This window comes from Trachurus japonicus, unplaced genomic scaffold, assembly GCF_045865225.1.
Source record: "Trachurus japonicus isolate A0001 unplaced genomic scaffold, Traja_1.0 AP030310.1".
In the NCBI taxonomy this organism is placed as follows: Eukaryota; Metazoa; Chordata; class Actinopteri; order Carangiformes; family Carangidae; genus Trachurus; species Trachurus japonicus.
In genome coordinates, this window is record NW_028220443.1 from 190,028 (window position 1) to 205,584 (window position 15,557).

The 15,557-nt window shown below is 39.7% G+C and overlaps 1 pseudogene; it reads left to right on the forward strand.

Annotated features, from left to right (window-relative positions):
• Positions 1 to 12,595: 12,595 nt before the first annotated feature.
• LOC146960477 (G2/M phase-specific E3 ubiquitin-protein ligase-like) lies at positions 12,596 to 15,533 on the forward strand (annotated as a pseudogene).
• The last annotated feature ends 24 nt before the right edge of the window (positions 15,534 to 15,557 follow it).

The window sequence follows — 15,557 nt, forward strand, 5'->3', positions numbered from 1 at the left end:
CTGTCGGTGCTGCGGTGCTGGAGCAGCCACAGACAGCTGTCTCCTCCATTATTACAATCTGTAAATAAGCTGCCAATAATATCACATTTTAGCTGTGCTCTCGCTGTGTTTTATTTCTCTGTTAAGTTAGGACGTACTCAGGCTAGATCGCCTGTTTGGAGGCATTTTAACCCGAGGAAAAAAAGGAAAGAGGAGGAAAGTGATTGACAGACGTCAATCATCAGGTTACGCAACTGGGCGCACGTCAGGAGGAAAGCAGGAAAAACAAAAGGACATTAGAAACGCTAAGAGAAAAGGAATAATACTGGGAGAAGGAAAACGAGGGTCTATTGATAGTTTGCGGGCCGTTTTCAAAGGTAAGCCTACGTTGTTTTGATATTTCCTGCCTATTGTTAAATAGGAGCGATTAGTACCGTCGCGGTGTGGCATGATACGCGCATCAGTGGTAGAGCGGATCAGGGGTCGAGTGTGTGACCGCACGGTGGACAGAGCTGTTTGTGTGTGTGGTGGATGTAGGCCTGTGTGTGTGTGTGTATGATAAGGTGAAACCTATGACTTATTGTAGCCTACTGTCTTTTACTTGGTGGCTGGCAGCTGGGGGCCCCCCTGGTGGCTGGGGCCCGTTTCAATTGAAACAGTTGAAACATAGGTAAGGCCGCCTATGCCTGACTGCTGCTGAGAGAGAGAGATGTGCTAGCACCCGTTAGCATCAGAGATAGCTAGCCCTAACCCTAATACACTGCTGCACGTAGCTTCACCTGAGCTCCGTCTGGAGAGAAAACAGTCTCTCTCGCTCTCGCAAAAGACCAAAATACAAGCAGGTGGAGGGGGTGCTGCAGACACAGCCCCCGCCCCACAGGACTAGAAGGTCATAGGTGATGATTAAGACAGATTTCATTTGTACTGTATAAGTCTAATGTTTATTTTTTACTTAAAGACCAAACCTTTAATTATACTAAGTTTAGGTTCTGTTTCACCTATGAACTTGCAAATTGACCGTTGGCAAAGCCCCACCCTCAAACGCAATAAGCCAATCACAGTGTGTATCCCATTCACATTCTCAGCCGGAAATTTATGTTCCGAAAAATCATCTCCAGCAAAATGTCTGGTATTGTAACAGCTGCCATAGCGCCTGTCACAGAACATCGATATTTGTCCAAGTGAGTGGAGGGGGCAGGGCTTAGCCATAGGTCAATTGTAGTTGTAGGAGTAATTCTATTGTTACAGTTACTTACTAAAAAACAGAAAACAACCTCCAGGGGTACTTCAATTGACGTGAGGGGAATAATGTACAATCTGCTCCTTCCCACTGCGGGAACTGAACTAGCCTGGATTGTTGTTAAAATTCTTGACTTGTTCGCCCTGGCCAACGTAAATCCTGTCAGGTTGAGACTGACATTTGGATAGGACTGACAAATAAAATTATTCAATTCTGCGAGGGACCAAGAGAGTTTCACATAATTTGAAGATGTGACTGGGTCTTCGATGTCCCGACTCGGAATGCCTGTAAAAAAATCAAAAAGATTTTGTCATATGCTGATCTAATTATGGGGCAATTGTATTGTTACAGAACATTATTACAATCCTCATAGAAAGTTCTGAAACTAATGTCAATTGCATGTAGACAATTGTCACATTGTCAAGAAAATGTCTGTATCTTGTCCCTTGTTCTTGTCCAGTTTTACAGTGAAATTCTCACTGTCTTGACTTACATCCTTGTTCTTTGTGTAACGGTTGCAGCAGAGTTCAGTGCTCTTCCTGTGGTCTCCTTCTGTGATTAGCTAATGTGTTCCACCTCTGTTGATTCCCCCACCTGTGCCTGTACCTAGTTTCTCCTCAAGCATTGAACCCTCCTAAATTGGCTGTATGTGACTACTCATACATACCTGGTTTAATCAGTTAGTCCAATAATGTAAGACAGAAAATAAAAGAACAGCCTTAAGTTCAGGAAGTAGTGTAGCTGTGCATAGAGCCCAATGCTATCTGTTGCACTTGCCAGAAGCTGTGTTTTCCTTGTTGGATATCAAATGCACAATATAAATAGTGTTGTTCATGGTTCTGGTTTATGATACTATGACAACAATATTCTCTACTACTGCAGAAACACAAAATATTTCCAAGAATATTTGTCTTATTTCTTGTCCAAATGTCTCAATTTTAGTCAAAACTAATCTCTTTCCACTTAAAAGGAGACTCGTCACCTCAAAATATACTTGTTTTTAGTTAATTTTCATATTTTTCAAACTAATTTTCACTTGAAATAAGTAGACAAATCTGCCAGTGAGAGCAGGTTTTTTGTGCTTGTAATAAGAAAGAAAAACTTGCTCCACTATCAGATTTTTCTAATTATGTCAAGTGGAAATATGCTTGAAAGAACTAAAAAAAATGGTCTAAAACAAGCTACTTTTTCATGTGATGATTCTTATTTTTTAGTATAATTAGATTTGTTTTGATTAGAAATTAAATTTTGAGTAGAAATGATAAAAATATTCTTGGTAAGATTTTGAGTTATTGCTGTGAATTCCAGCTGTTACATTATGGATACATGATGTTTAAACAATGTACCTTTTTTGATAAACACTGATTGTTGCATGTTGTTTATAGTGTTTGCTTGACCAAAATCATTCATGGCAATCTCTGCTCAATACATGTAGGAAATGGAGTGGAATAAAATCATGTGCTTTTGGGTTGATGTTACAGTATCACCAGCATTGCCGTGTAATGAATTGGATGCAGCATTTCAACAACATTTAAGAAGCCATGCCGGGATCAATAATTATTGTGTATCTTGCTGTAGGGTTGTCTTGCAGTCAAGTTCATTCTCACAATAAAAGTCAATAAATTGTGCACATTACCTAAGCCTATCTTTGATAGATAGAGGCACTGTGCGTGTGATGGTAGAATCATCTCTTCTGAACCGAGTAGGAACAGCCTGGCTCTCCAAACCCCACCATCACTGTCTGCAGGTTCTTTGATGGAAAAAAAATAATGATATGTTATTCCGTGGCATTCAAATGCAGTTAAAAATTTTACCTTCACTCTCTCTTCACTAAGCAGTGTCATGGCACAACACAGACAATAATGGAAGACTACTAGTCTTGTTTTTTTTATTGAGCTAACCCAAATGTGTATCTGTAGCCTATCCTATGCTGCGTAGGCTGCTGCACGGAGAACTCGGAAAGATCCGAGTTGGAAGATCCGGAGGTCTGATCTTTCCGAGTTCCGTGTTAAATCAAACGCAGCAGGCTAGCCTATAAACATGTAGGCCCAGTACTTACAGCATTGCTTCAAGTATGTAAGTAGTAGGCCTCCAAGCCAGTGGAGGTAGTTTCTCCAGGCTGGTCAATAGAGGCAGAGGAGGTTGGTCCTCCTCTATTTTTGAGAGGCAAGAGGAAGATAATCATATTTTTAATAAAGAGTAACTTGAAATAAACCATTACCAAATAATTTATAATATATTTTGAATCTATTTTATGGAAGAAAATTGACTAAATCCACTTAAAACGGCTCAACAGTGACACCTCTCCACCACACCTACGTCATCACAGGATGCACACGCATTGTTGGCCCAGAAACACCGGAAGACAGAACGAGTAGCTGCATAGATTTGTGTTTTTTTAGTTAAATAATTGTATTTTAAACACTATTAACATGCCTAGCTGTTGTGTGTACGGGTGTACCAATCAAAGATGTTCAATCAAACCCACATAGTTTGAAGCAACGTTCAAAACACATTACAGTCTATGCTCACAAGCTTAATGTGAGCTTAATGCTAACGTATAATGTTAAACTTCATAGACTGGCTAACAGAAATTAGCCATTTCTTGACAACTGACAGCCATATAATAAGTAGTAAAGCCGCCAAAAAACTGTTTTAATTTTGACTTTAGCGCTGTTAACACGTCACAGTTTAACACAGAGTCTGTGGTCAGTTTATAACGCTTGCTAGGAAATTGGCTCCGATGTTTTTTTTGGGAGTCTGTGTGAGCCGCGACCAGGGACCGTGGCAGTGGCTGTCACAAGAGCAGTAGCCCGGTCTACTGAGCTTGATCTGCCGGCGCAGACCCATGGGCAGACCTCGGTTCTCGTCCCAGGGGATCCCGCACACTTCAGAGGTTTACCGCTGGCTGGTTAAGTTCTTTTTATGAGATTAATATTGGTCTCATAGATGAAATCTAACAACTGTGGCAGTGACATCAGTTTGTTTGAATGAAAAGTGAGCAGGACTGCCTCTGGGCTACGCACTGAAATCACCACATTTACGTAGAAAAAAAAATGTTTTACAATGCAATGAACACTCTGTAATTCCATAAGGATCTGGAAGTTGCCTAACCTTATGTAGCGTTAGTTTGTTGAATTAATTTTCACGATCTTTTAATCCACTAGCACATGACAAGCTGTCACTGAAACTCAGCCTTTCTGCCTCAAGAATGCGCACGAATCTCGGTGACGTCATCATTGTTTACAAACAGGAACGGGGTCTATGTCATTTCTAGTAAAAGCTTTAAAAGTACAGTTATGTAATTTGAGTGGAACAAGTAAGTTGCTTTATTGTTAATTAATTCCAGATTTTTTTTTTTACATCCCATGGCCATGATAAATGCTCTGACTTTTTCATTAGGCCTGTCTTAATATGAAAACAGTAGGACTGAATAAAACGATGTTTTCTTTTAAAAGAAATCTTGTAAGACATTATTTTGCTATTTTTTTTTATTCTATTGTGGCAAACAGCCAAAATAGGTGAAAAAGTACTAAATCGGCGATTTTGACATTTTGTGTGATTCTGGTATTTTGAACCCCCCACTACGTCTTGGTGAAAAATTATTTTGAGAAAACAAAACGGAAAGTGCTTATTTTTATGTCTTTGTGGCGAGAAAGGCGATTCATTTCCAGCTGATCCACAGCACAGCTGAGCCGCAGCAGCAGCGCTATCGTTGTTGTTGTTGTAGAAGTAACATTCAAGGACCCTCAGAAAGCAGAAAATCCCGCGATTCGGATGCTTTTTAGAGCTAATCTTTATTATAAATGGTTTGGAAATTATAATATGTTGTTGATGTTTTGTAAAACATGTGAAAGTGCCGATTATCCGTTCGGTTTAGTGCCGGTGCTACGCTCTGTTTAGCATTAATGTTACGTTCGGTTTAGCACTGATGCTATGTTATGTTAGCGTCTGTTCCGTACCACGTGATTACACGCACCCTATGAGGTCCCTCCTTGTCATAGAGGCACCATTCAAAGACCATCGGAAAGCAGAAAATCACACGATTCAGATACAGTTTACAGCTCGTCTCTATCATAAACGGCTCAGAAGTTGTTCAGTGTTTTGTAAAACACTCGTCTTTAGAGGGTTGAAACAGCAACGTTCTATTTAAAGCCATTTTTCTCACTTTTCAGTTTTTTGGCCATAGTAGATTAAAATGCCCATAACTTTTGATCTGAGAGTGCTATCTCAGTTATTCAAAAAGTTATGAATAGCTGGAAACGTCTAGTTTATGGAAATATCAAAAATTAAAAATGTCAAAATCCCGACATGTGAAGGGTTTTCCCAGGCCACCAACAAGTAAAAAAAATTACATGACGCCGTGGACTAGTTTTACTCATGTCCTCCCCATTTTTTGTAGTCACCAGCCGCCACTTTCAAACACACACCCACATTGTATACCGTACTTATTTTTTGTACAAGGGTCTGACTCATGGATGTATTATATTGGTCTGACTACTTGTCCGTATGTCAAACATCTATGTCAGAAACCACAGCGCAAGTGCCCAAGATGGCGGCATCAATGTGCTAGCCATACCTTTCCCGCAATGCTAACAAAAACACAACAGCTAAATGTTTTAGTCTACTGCCAAGACATTAGGTTAAGATACAACAGTAAGCTACTCCAACATGTACTGTAGAAACTGAATATATAGTCTACTTGCCAGCCCATAGGGCCCCATTGTGAACCCGGAAATGTTGAGTACCCCAAAGTTTTATGTTAGGAATATATAGTATGGGTCCCCAGTATTCAGAAACTGCCGGATGCTAACTTATATATATTGGGCAATTAGCATAACTGACATAATTAGCGTAAATTAGCATAATTGCCTATATGGGCAATATTTCAACAAAATTGACTTGGCTGATCTGGGCAATATTGGAGTGGTTTTAGGGGTTATTGATGATGCTGAATCCATTTCTGACATTTTCAAAATTCAAAATGGCTGTCTAAACCGATGACCAGATTTTGAAATCCATCAAAATCGGCCCACTGGCGGTTAAAATCTGGTCACTTCCGGTTTAGACAGCCATTTTGAATTTTGAAAATGTCAGAAATGGATTCAGCATCATCAATAACCCCTAAAACCACTCCAATATTGCCCAGATCAGCCAAGTCAATTTTGTTGAAATATTGCCCATATAGGCAATTATGCTAATTTATGCTAATTATGTCTGTTATGCTAATTGCCCAATATATATAAGTTAGCATCCGGCAGTTTCTGAATACTGGGGACCCATACTATCTATTTCTAACATAAAACTTTGGGGTACTCAACATTTCCGGGTACTCATTGTTGACAAGTAGACTAATATGTCAGAAATTAATTCAACAATTTAACAATTAAACAGAAAAGTTTTCTTTTTAACTTGAGGGAGAAGTCTGGTAGGCCTTAGTTTTTGTATATATATATATATTTTTTTTACCTGCCGTTGGGCGAGCCCTCCTCCTTCTTCTAAATGCGCTTCTTGTGGAACTGAGGATGTTATCCTCCCTTTGTGCCTCCAGCTGACGTCTTGTTGCATCGAGTGCATTAAAAACTCGGTTCATTATGTTGTCGAAGTCCGACGACGAAGAGGCCTCACCTTGCCCGCTCATGGTGGCGCACATGGCAGTCGGCACTACAGGAACTGTGGGAGTCGGCAGCTGTCTGCTTCCACCTGCTGGCTGTTCAGGGTCATGTCATGACTCGGGGCCTCATTTATTAAACATATAAAATCTAAACTGTCTCGCAGCATTGCAGTTTTGGTAAAAGCAAAGCATGTCCTAGATCATAAATCACTCTATATTCTGTACAACTCACTGATTCTTCCTTATTTACAGTACTGTACAGAGACATGGGGAAACACATACAAAACTGCACTTCAGCCACTTTTCATACTGCAAAAAAGAGCAATGAGAATTATTCACAGGGTTGATTATGGGGCACACACCAATGACTTATTTTGGAAATCTAAAACTCTAAAATTGTTTGATTTGGTGGAGCATAAAACAGTCCAAGTATTATATAAAGCAAGGAACTATCTGCTACCAAGAAACATTCAGAGAATGTTTCACGAAAGAGAGCAAGGTTATGATTTAAGAGAGAAATCAAATCTAAAGGTTGGTAGAGCTCGCACAACAAAGAAAAGTTTCTGTATCACCATTTGTGGAGCAAAACTGTGGAATAATATGAGTACTGAAATCAAAAACATTTCGAGTGTAATCATGTTTAAAAAGAGACATAAAGAAATGATTCTCCAGAGGTACATTGAATAATTCACACAAGGTGTTTGCTTACTTACTATTTGGATTAAAATGTGTAATGTGTAAAATGTTTAATTAGAACATAGGCCTATAGTTAAAATTATAGGGGTAGGATTAGATAAATTTATACTTCTTCCTACTCCTTTTCGCTCATGTAAACTGCGTTGCTTATGAGATGTTGTGTATACATTTTTCTGTTCACTTATCATATTATTATTTTATCTTATTTTTTATTTTTATTTTTTTTTTACACTGTCGTTTACATGATCGAAATAAAGATATCAATCAATCAATCAATCAATCAACCTCTGTGTTTTTAGTTGTGTGGAGACAGACTCACCTCCGTCTCCGGTCTGATCCTACATCTCCACACTACTTTATTTATTTATTGAGCCTATTATTACTGCTTGAAAATGTCTCCTTAACTTGCTGAATTTGGAGAAAACAGGCTGTATTGAAATGGGGATAATGAGGATAATGAAAAGGTGGGACATGCTGCAAACTCAGTTTTTTCCTGGTGAAAGAGAGAGCCCCCCCTTTTGAATTGAGATATTCTGTGTCATTTTAGTCACAGCACAACATATTCTGTGGCTGTTTTAAAAAAAGTAGAAATTCTCAAAAGTGTTGGCACTGGGGGCACTGGGAGGGAATGATGAGTTAGAATCCAGCCTATTTTTTAGGCCTTTTCTCGAAAATTGCATATCCATAATAAAATGAGTATATCTCTGCAACCACAAGGTCTATTTGAATACTTTTGGTGTCATAGTAAAGGGAAAAAAATGAAGAATTGCTGAGATGTGTAAATTTCAGTATATCTGTTACTGGTGAAGAGTAAATGAAGATGACACACAGAAAAAAATTAATAAAATTAATATTCGCCTAAAAAAAAATCATATTTTTGATGAGTGCCCTTTAGAATAATGCTGATTTAGCTCAAACTCTCTATAAAATCATTGTACAACATGTGATTGTCTCTGCAGTGGTTGATTCTGATTAATTGAAGCAGGACAAAATTATTTAGATTTTACTACAAAATATCCAGGCGAACTTTCCAAAATGTCCATTTTTGGCACAGCCTGGAACCACCTGCTACTATAAACTATTGTTTAATCTTTATTTTCACACAATTTGGATAAACTAACTGAAAATAAATCTACTGGAACCGATTGTAAATAACTAACATAGTGGATTCAGTGTCTCTGCGCCCTGCTGCACTCAGAGCAGCTTCTGGGTGGGTTTGGCTTTCAGCCTCTATCTCTGCAGCGCATTGGTCGATTCGGGTAAGCGGGGGCTCATTTGAACCAATAGAGAGAGAGGACCCAGGTCGATGTGATTGGCCGCACTGGCAGCCATGTGACAGCCATGAACCAATCAGATCAGCAGATCCACGTGCAGGCCAACGTGGGGTTGTGTGCGCTCCGTCAGGCTCCGTACAGGGTCCTAGAGCCGTCGGGTTTCGGCCCGGCTAGTTCAGATGTAAACACTAGGCAGAGTTCAACTGGAAATATTGTGGATTTACCCATAACACAACCTTTTCACAGCAAAACAGCAAAGGTAAGAGCAAATGTACGACCATGTTTTGGCCACGCAGTGTCTGTTTTTGCTCGACTTTGCTGGTTGTTGTCTTCTCCCTCTGCCGTGCTGCTGCTAGCTGCTATGTTAGCCGCGGTTGTTGAGGAACGCCCCGATGTTTACGTTCAGATGAGAGGTCGCTGATGTGTTTTGCATAATGTACAGTTGTATACAAGCCAGAAATGTGGCGACTGGGTCCACACAGAGGTGCTTTATGAAGTTTGATGTCTAGTTGTTTGTTTGAGTAGTGTTTGGGCTGTGTTTGGGTCATATAAACATGTTTTTTTACACGTTGTAGCCCAGCTTCTGCTGTTTAATTTGACATATAATATGACCATATTCTTTCATAATCAGTGCAGTGGGGGCTCTGTTATTGTTATGCATGTCTTCAAGTCCCCCAAATGGGGGACTCTGGATATTAGCAGTTAACGTAAGTGGACCTGAACTGGTTGATTGACAGGGATTATCTTCTCGAGTTGAGGAGGCTGCCCATGCCATTGCACAGCTCTTGGCGAGGGAGCTGTCCTCGCCCTCCACAACCCCAGGTCCACCTCAGAGCACACCAGTCAGGGCAGCAGGCTCCCCTCTAGCCCAGCAACAAGCGACAATAGGGTGAAGCAGGCAATGAAAAGGTGATGCATGTATAGTTAAAGATTGATCACTGCAAGTCCAACAGTGATCTTGGTATGTAGATGAAGCATATGGTCATGTAGTGTTTATTAATTGACACAGGTTAACATGACAGTGGTTTTTATTTTCTAGAGTAGCCTACTGAATATTGATGTCTGGCATACTTTTAATTAGTTAATTGTAATCTTGATAATTGACAATGAAGTAAAAACCATCAACTAAAGCCATACATTTTTATAATTGTCTCATTGTAATGTAGACTGCCTGGTTTACAGTACCTTACATAATCTTTTTCTCATTTCCACATCAGGCAATTCCCTGGCATGTTCAATAACAATCAGCCAAGAGGGAAAAGGAGATTTTACACACCCACCCCCCCGACTGCAAAGAAGATGGATTTCCATATTTATGTCCTCCCTGAACCTACACAGTTGACCCCAAAAGGTTCAGAGGAATTGGAACTTGCCCATGCAGGCCTTGGGAAAAGAATGATAAACATGGCAGACAACTTAAAACACAATGAGGTAATCATATTATGTTGTATACAGCATTGTAGAACGCTTGATGTAGGGCAATATGAAAGTTTTGACAAAATACTGTAATATTTATCTAGCAACAATTTTGTGGGTATGACTGTTGGATGGACTACTGGATTTTTTATAACTTGTCATGGGCCCAGTTCTATTCTGCCCCTAAAAACTCGGGCCGTGAGCCTTCAGAGATTTAACTGACATCAGCTGTAAAGTGTGAGAGTCTAAAAGGGTCCAGATGCTGTGATGGGAATGGGACAGCACTTAAATTTCATGTTACCTTGACTACATAATGTTGTTGACACTAGCTGGTCCCTCTGTTTTTTTTTTTTTTGTTTGTTTGTTTTTTTACATTTTTTAACACCCTTGTTCCAATAGTGTCCCCTGTATTTTGCCTCACAGCTGTATGTACAGTGGGTAATTTCCATACCTTAAGTCAGCATTGATGCTGATTTATGATAAGGGGGCATTAAGGGCCCATTCACTGACTTACTGACTTGCCTTTGTTTCATAGCTTGTGGCTGTACTGGAAGAGGAGTTCCCCAAACTAAAAACATTAAAAGGGGGGTAGATGTTCTACAAGAGCACAGGTAGAATTTTTCTCAATCTCCAATGATGTAAAATATGGCAGGTAATGTTATTCACATTCAAAGCCCTACTTGAATTATCATACACATCACTCTTCATGTTGTAGAGTAAGTTGTCAGACATGGTACAACATATTTTAAGAAGACATATTATGCATATTTTTTTCTGCAATCTCTTTGGTGGATCATGGTGGATCCCCTTAGTTCATGTTGTACAATTTTACAGAGGTTCTGCATGGATAACATTATAATGTTGTAAGAATGGTCTAAAATATGGAACAGCATGCTATTTCTCCTATATACTAATATTGTGTTACTGCAAGGTTTTAAAGGGCACCTGTGTTTTTCCATTTTAAAATAGGTGGTAGTGGGCGGCGGAGACTTTCAATAATTCCCACCGACTCAGAAGGTTACTCTATTCGTCTCCTCAAAGCTGCAACCAACAATGGCAAAAACATGGTGTATATAGTTCCACTTCAGGAGCAGTTAGACACACAGCCACTGCCGTATGACTGTCAAGAGTTCTCCAAGATGCCACACTCGAGATGTATAACATGTGGCACCAAAATGCCCCTGCAGCTGTTGCCTCTACATGTGGAGGAATGTAGCAATGTAGCAACAACTGTAAGCTGATATTACAATATTTCTCTCATTTGTCAAATAAGTATGTACTTAATTAAAGTTTGTGCACATGACTTTCCAGTATAGCAACAGCTGTCTTCATTTTTTTTCCTTTCTTTTCTCTTTTGGAGATGTCGAGCTCAGATGTCGAACTGTCAGACGCACCGGACGTCGAACTGTCAGACGCACCACCCACAGAGATGCAGGTAATCAGTGCTGTTTTATGTTACTTTGCAATTTCAATTTAGTAATAATACCTTTTTTATTCTTCTTCTTTTTCATTGTTTGGAACAGCGGTGCTTTGGATAGAGAGGGTGTCCCCTGACAACACATCTCACCAAATTCACGTCATAGACACTCTATGTGATCATAGTACTATTTCTTAGCTTAGCAAATATCACATGTCATAGAGGTTTATTAGTCATGACATTTTTCTGATTATAATTACATCCTTCCTTCCTTTCTTTTTTTTTAAACCTTTGACCCTTTTCCATGTCTTCCAGCTTTGCCCAATTTGTGAGGATTTTTTTCCTACAGATGAACTCCCATCTCATGCAAGTACCTGTTGTGATGGGTAAGAAGTTAAACAGATTTATGTTAAAGATGGAAAGTTAAGACGTTTCTTTGAGTGGGATGAAGAATGTGTAGAGTGTGTGACCCCTAACTATATTACTCCTATATCCTGTGAATTCCAGAGGTGGGAATTGTGGAGTGAATGTTTTTTTTTTCTCATTCAAAAGTTGTCTAACTGAAATGTGATCATGATTTGTCTCTGTTTTCAAGTAATCTTTAAATTTGATTCTGTCTGTCATAAGAATGGCTGTTGCTGACCACAGTGAAGCAGCCAACGGAGAGGAATTGCCAGGACCCTCAGTTCCACACTTACCAACACCAACACCAGTGTCAGCAGGTGACAAAAAAGAGCTACAACCAATATCTTTAAGAACAGTAATCCTAAAACATACACATTAAGTTTGATACTGTAATAATCCTTCAAAATGCAGATGCAACTGTCATTGTTTATATGACAGATGTAGTCTCTAAGTGATGTTAGCTGATGTGAGTGTATCATTTGGAAGTTCCTTTGCACCAACCCCCCCCCCCCCTTTCCTCTTCATTTCTTTTAAAAATTACATTTTCAGAATGGATGAATGAATTGGACCCCTTGAAAGCTAGTGAGTTGTTCCGAGAAGAACTGCTGCGCCATAATGCCGAATGCCCACATCTCTTTCTGGCAGTCGACACGTTTGATGCAGAAGAACAGGACAGCGCATTGATTTCATTCTATAAACAACATGATGTTAACTGGGCTGCTCCTTTGAAGTGCAGGTTGAGAGGTATTACTAACAAGTGCACCATTCTTTGATTATAGATGGTCATGTGGAATAAGTGTATACTTATTTACTTTAAATCATGGGAGTTGAGTGCATGTTCCTTAATCTACAGAAGATATATACTGTATGTGTGTGTGTATATATGTATTGGATATCTGTTTGATTAATCCGAGATCATCTTAATTTTCAAGGAGATGCAGCAGTTGGCGTCGGTGTCAACAGACATGTTTTGTCAATGGCCATGCAGAAACTCAAGACTGGCTTCAATATAAATTTAGGTTTGTATGTGTAGAGAGTGTACATATTACCTTCTGTAGGAATATGTGCATTTTTAAACATGTGTTTGCTCTTTTGCTTGTAGCCTATTCCTTTGATACTAATTTCATCAATGACTAATATTGACATGTAAACATTCAGCTTCATTTTGATAAAACTCCAAAGAATTTGGTCTGTCATTGTGATCATGCATGTTTTCAAACAGCTTGACCAACATGTTATGGCACTGGATAATAGATATACTTTATTGTTCCCATGGGAAACTTGGACTTGGACTTGGACTAAGCTAGACCTATTGCATCAATGGACAATCAACAGTACAGACAGATTATATCAAAGATCAGACAGAACACAAAAGATCACAAAATTTATAATGCAGAAAAAGCATTCACAAGCCAAACAGACCATTATTCTATACTGCAGGACCACCTCTGTAACCTCTGCTAATGTTACACTATTTAAAAGTTACTGGTGTACTCTGTTTGACATGACGGTAAAAGTCCATACTTTGACTACAGTGTGTGAGAATGACAAAGTAGGATTCCAATTACAGTACCTGTTAAGATCTGCACTGATCTGTAAATACTTTTCTCCTTTTTTATTAAGGCTCTGCTGCTCTTACAAACATTTTCGAAGGGGAAAAAGAACATCAGGTTCCCTCTGCAGCTGCTGTGCTTCGGGAAAGCAGCCTATTTGAGATGGCAGGTCGGATGATGGGTCATTCTTTCTTGCATAGTGGTATCGGTTTATCAGGACTCAGTTTGCCTGTGGTGACTCTGTTGACTGGCGGGAGCACTGACACTGCAGCAGCAGCCCTGACCCTGCAAGACTGTCCTGATCTTGATCATCGTGAAACTATTGGTTTTGTGAGTACCACTCACTTGATGTGAATTGCAAAGCATTTCCTGTCCAGATTTGGGCTGTTTATACTGTACCTTTCAAGGTATCTTTGCATGTCACTTTTAACATATTAATTTTTGTGAATGTCTTGTCTACCCGATTTAGCTCAAGAAAGCAGAACTTACTGTAGCAGAAACCAGCAGTGTGACTGATCTTTGCCTGTCCTGGGATCTTCCTATTCCAACCTCTACCAATCATGACTGGCTGTTCCAGGAACTCCTTACACATGCAGTAAGCATTTCACAAATCCACATTTGTGACTTGATAAAGTGGTAGACTTAGACTAAAGACTTTTATTGTCCCTTATTAGGAATGTTGTCCTTCCACCTGTCAAATCTGTCTGCAGGTACTTCGTCGCATCAAACAGCCTATCAAACAGATCCGAAAAGGCCTTAAACAAACATGAATCTGGCCACTTCTTTCAGAAAGGCCAGATGTCCATCACATAATCTTTCCAAGACACGAGGAGCTTAACTCACAAGTAAGCTCCCTCTTGTCTATTGGATGTATTCAATGGGCTATATGCCGAGCTGGCTGAAATCCAGGAAGTAGTGGTACTTCCTGGTTGGTACTTTATGAATTTCAGCCAGCCAGGTGTGTCAGATTTTTTTAATTTTTCTTTTTTTAGTCAGACACACATCAGTTTGCCAATCATGTAAGACTGGAAATAAAGGAGCTGGTTGAAATTCAGGTAGTACCAACCAGGAAGTACCACTACTTCCTGGATTTCAGCCAGCTCGACATATTCATGAGTTTCAAATGTAGTCCTACACCTGCCATGTTGAGGACCAACACAGGTGTTTCAATTTGAGTTGTGTTTCTGATTGGAGTAGGACCAATTAATTAGTTTGAAACACCTGTGGGTCCTCAACATGGCAGGTTGTAGGACTACATTTGAAACTCATGGATAGCCCATTGCAAAGACTGTGTAATTTAATTTTTCTAATCTGTTACAGTTGTGTGTAAATTCATAAACAAGTCATCAGTACTTTTAAAAAAAATCATTCCACAGTTGTTTCAGTGTTAACATGAAACACCTTTGTATTTGATACCCTGTAGACTGTGATCCAGCACATTGTCTGGCCACAACCCAGTTGTGACAGCGACGAGGATGAAGATGACCCTGTTCCACTGGAGAAAGTCAGTCTCATCACTGGATTTTTGAGGAAGTTCATAGAGGAAGGTAACGGTCCTTGTTTCTTGTATTGCATTCATCATCTCATTTTGCACCTAGTTGCTTGGATGCTGGGACTAAGAATAAGAGCAAACATATTGCAGCAATATTGAGATGGTAGTACTGATGCACAGAAATATGAGGTGCAATGCATTTGAGGTGTCAATTTTTTCTCTTCCATAGCATCTCCAGAGGTGCTGCGTGATCTCATGAAGTTCTGGGTCGGGTGGGAGCAGCTGACGAAAAAACTTGTGGTTGAGGTTGTCACCTCAAAGTACCCTGTGGCTCTCACCTGCTTCCTCAAGTTGAAGCTCCCCAGCCACTACCAGACATACACAGTGTTCCATCGTGACTTAATGATGGCCCTTAGTTCCGTTAGTTCAGGCTTTGGGCTTGTGTAGGTGATCTCATGATAAACATTCATG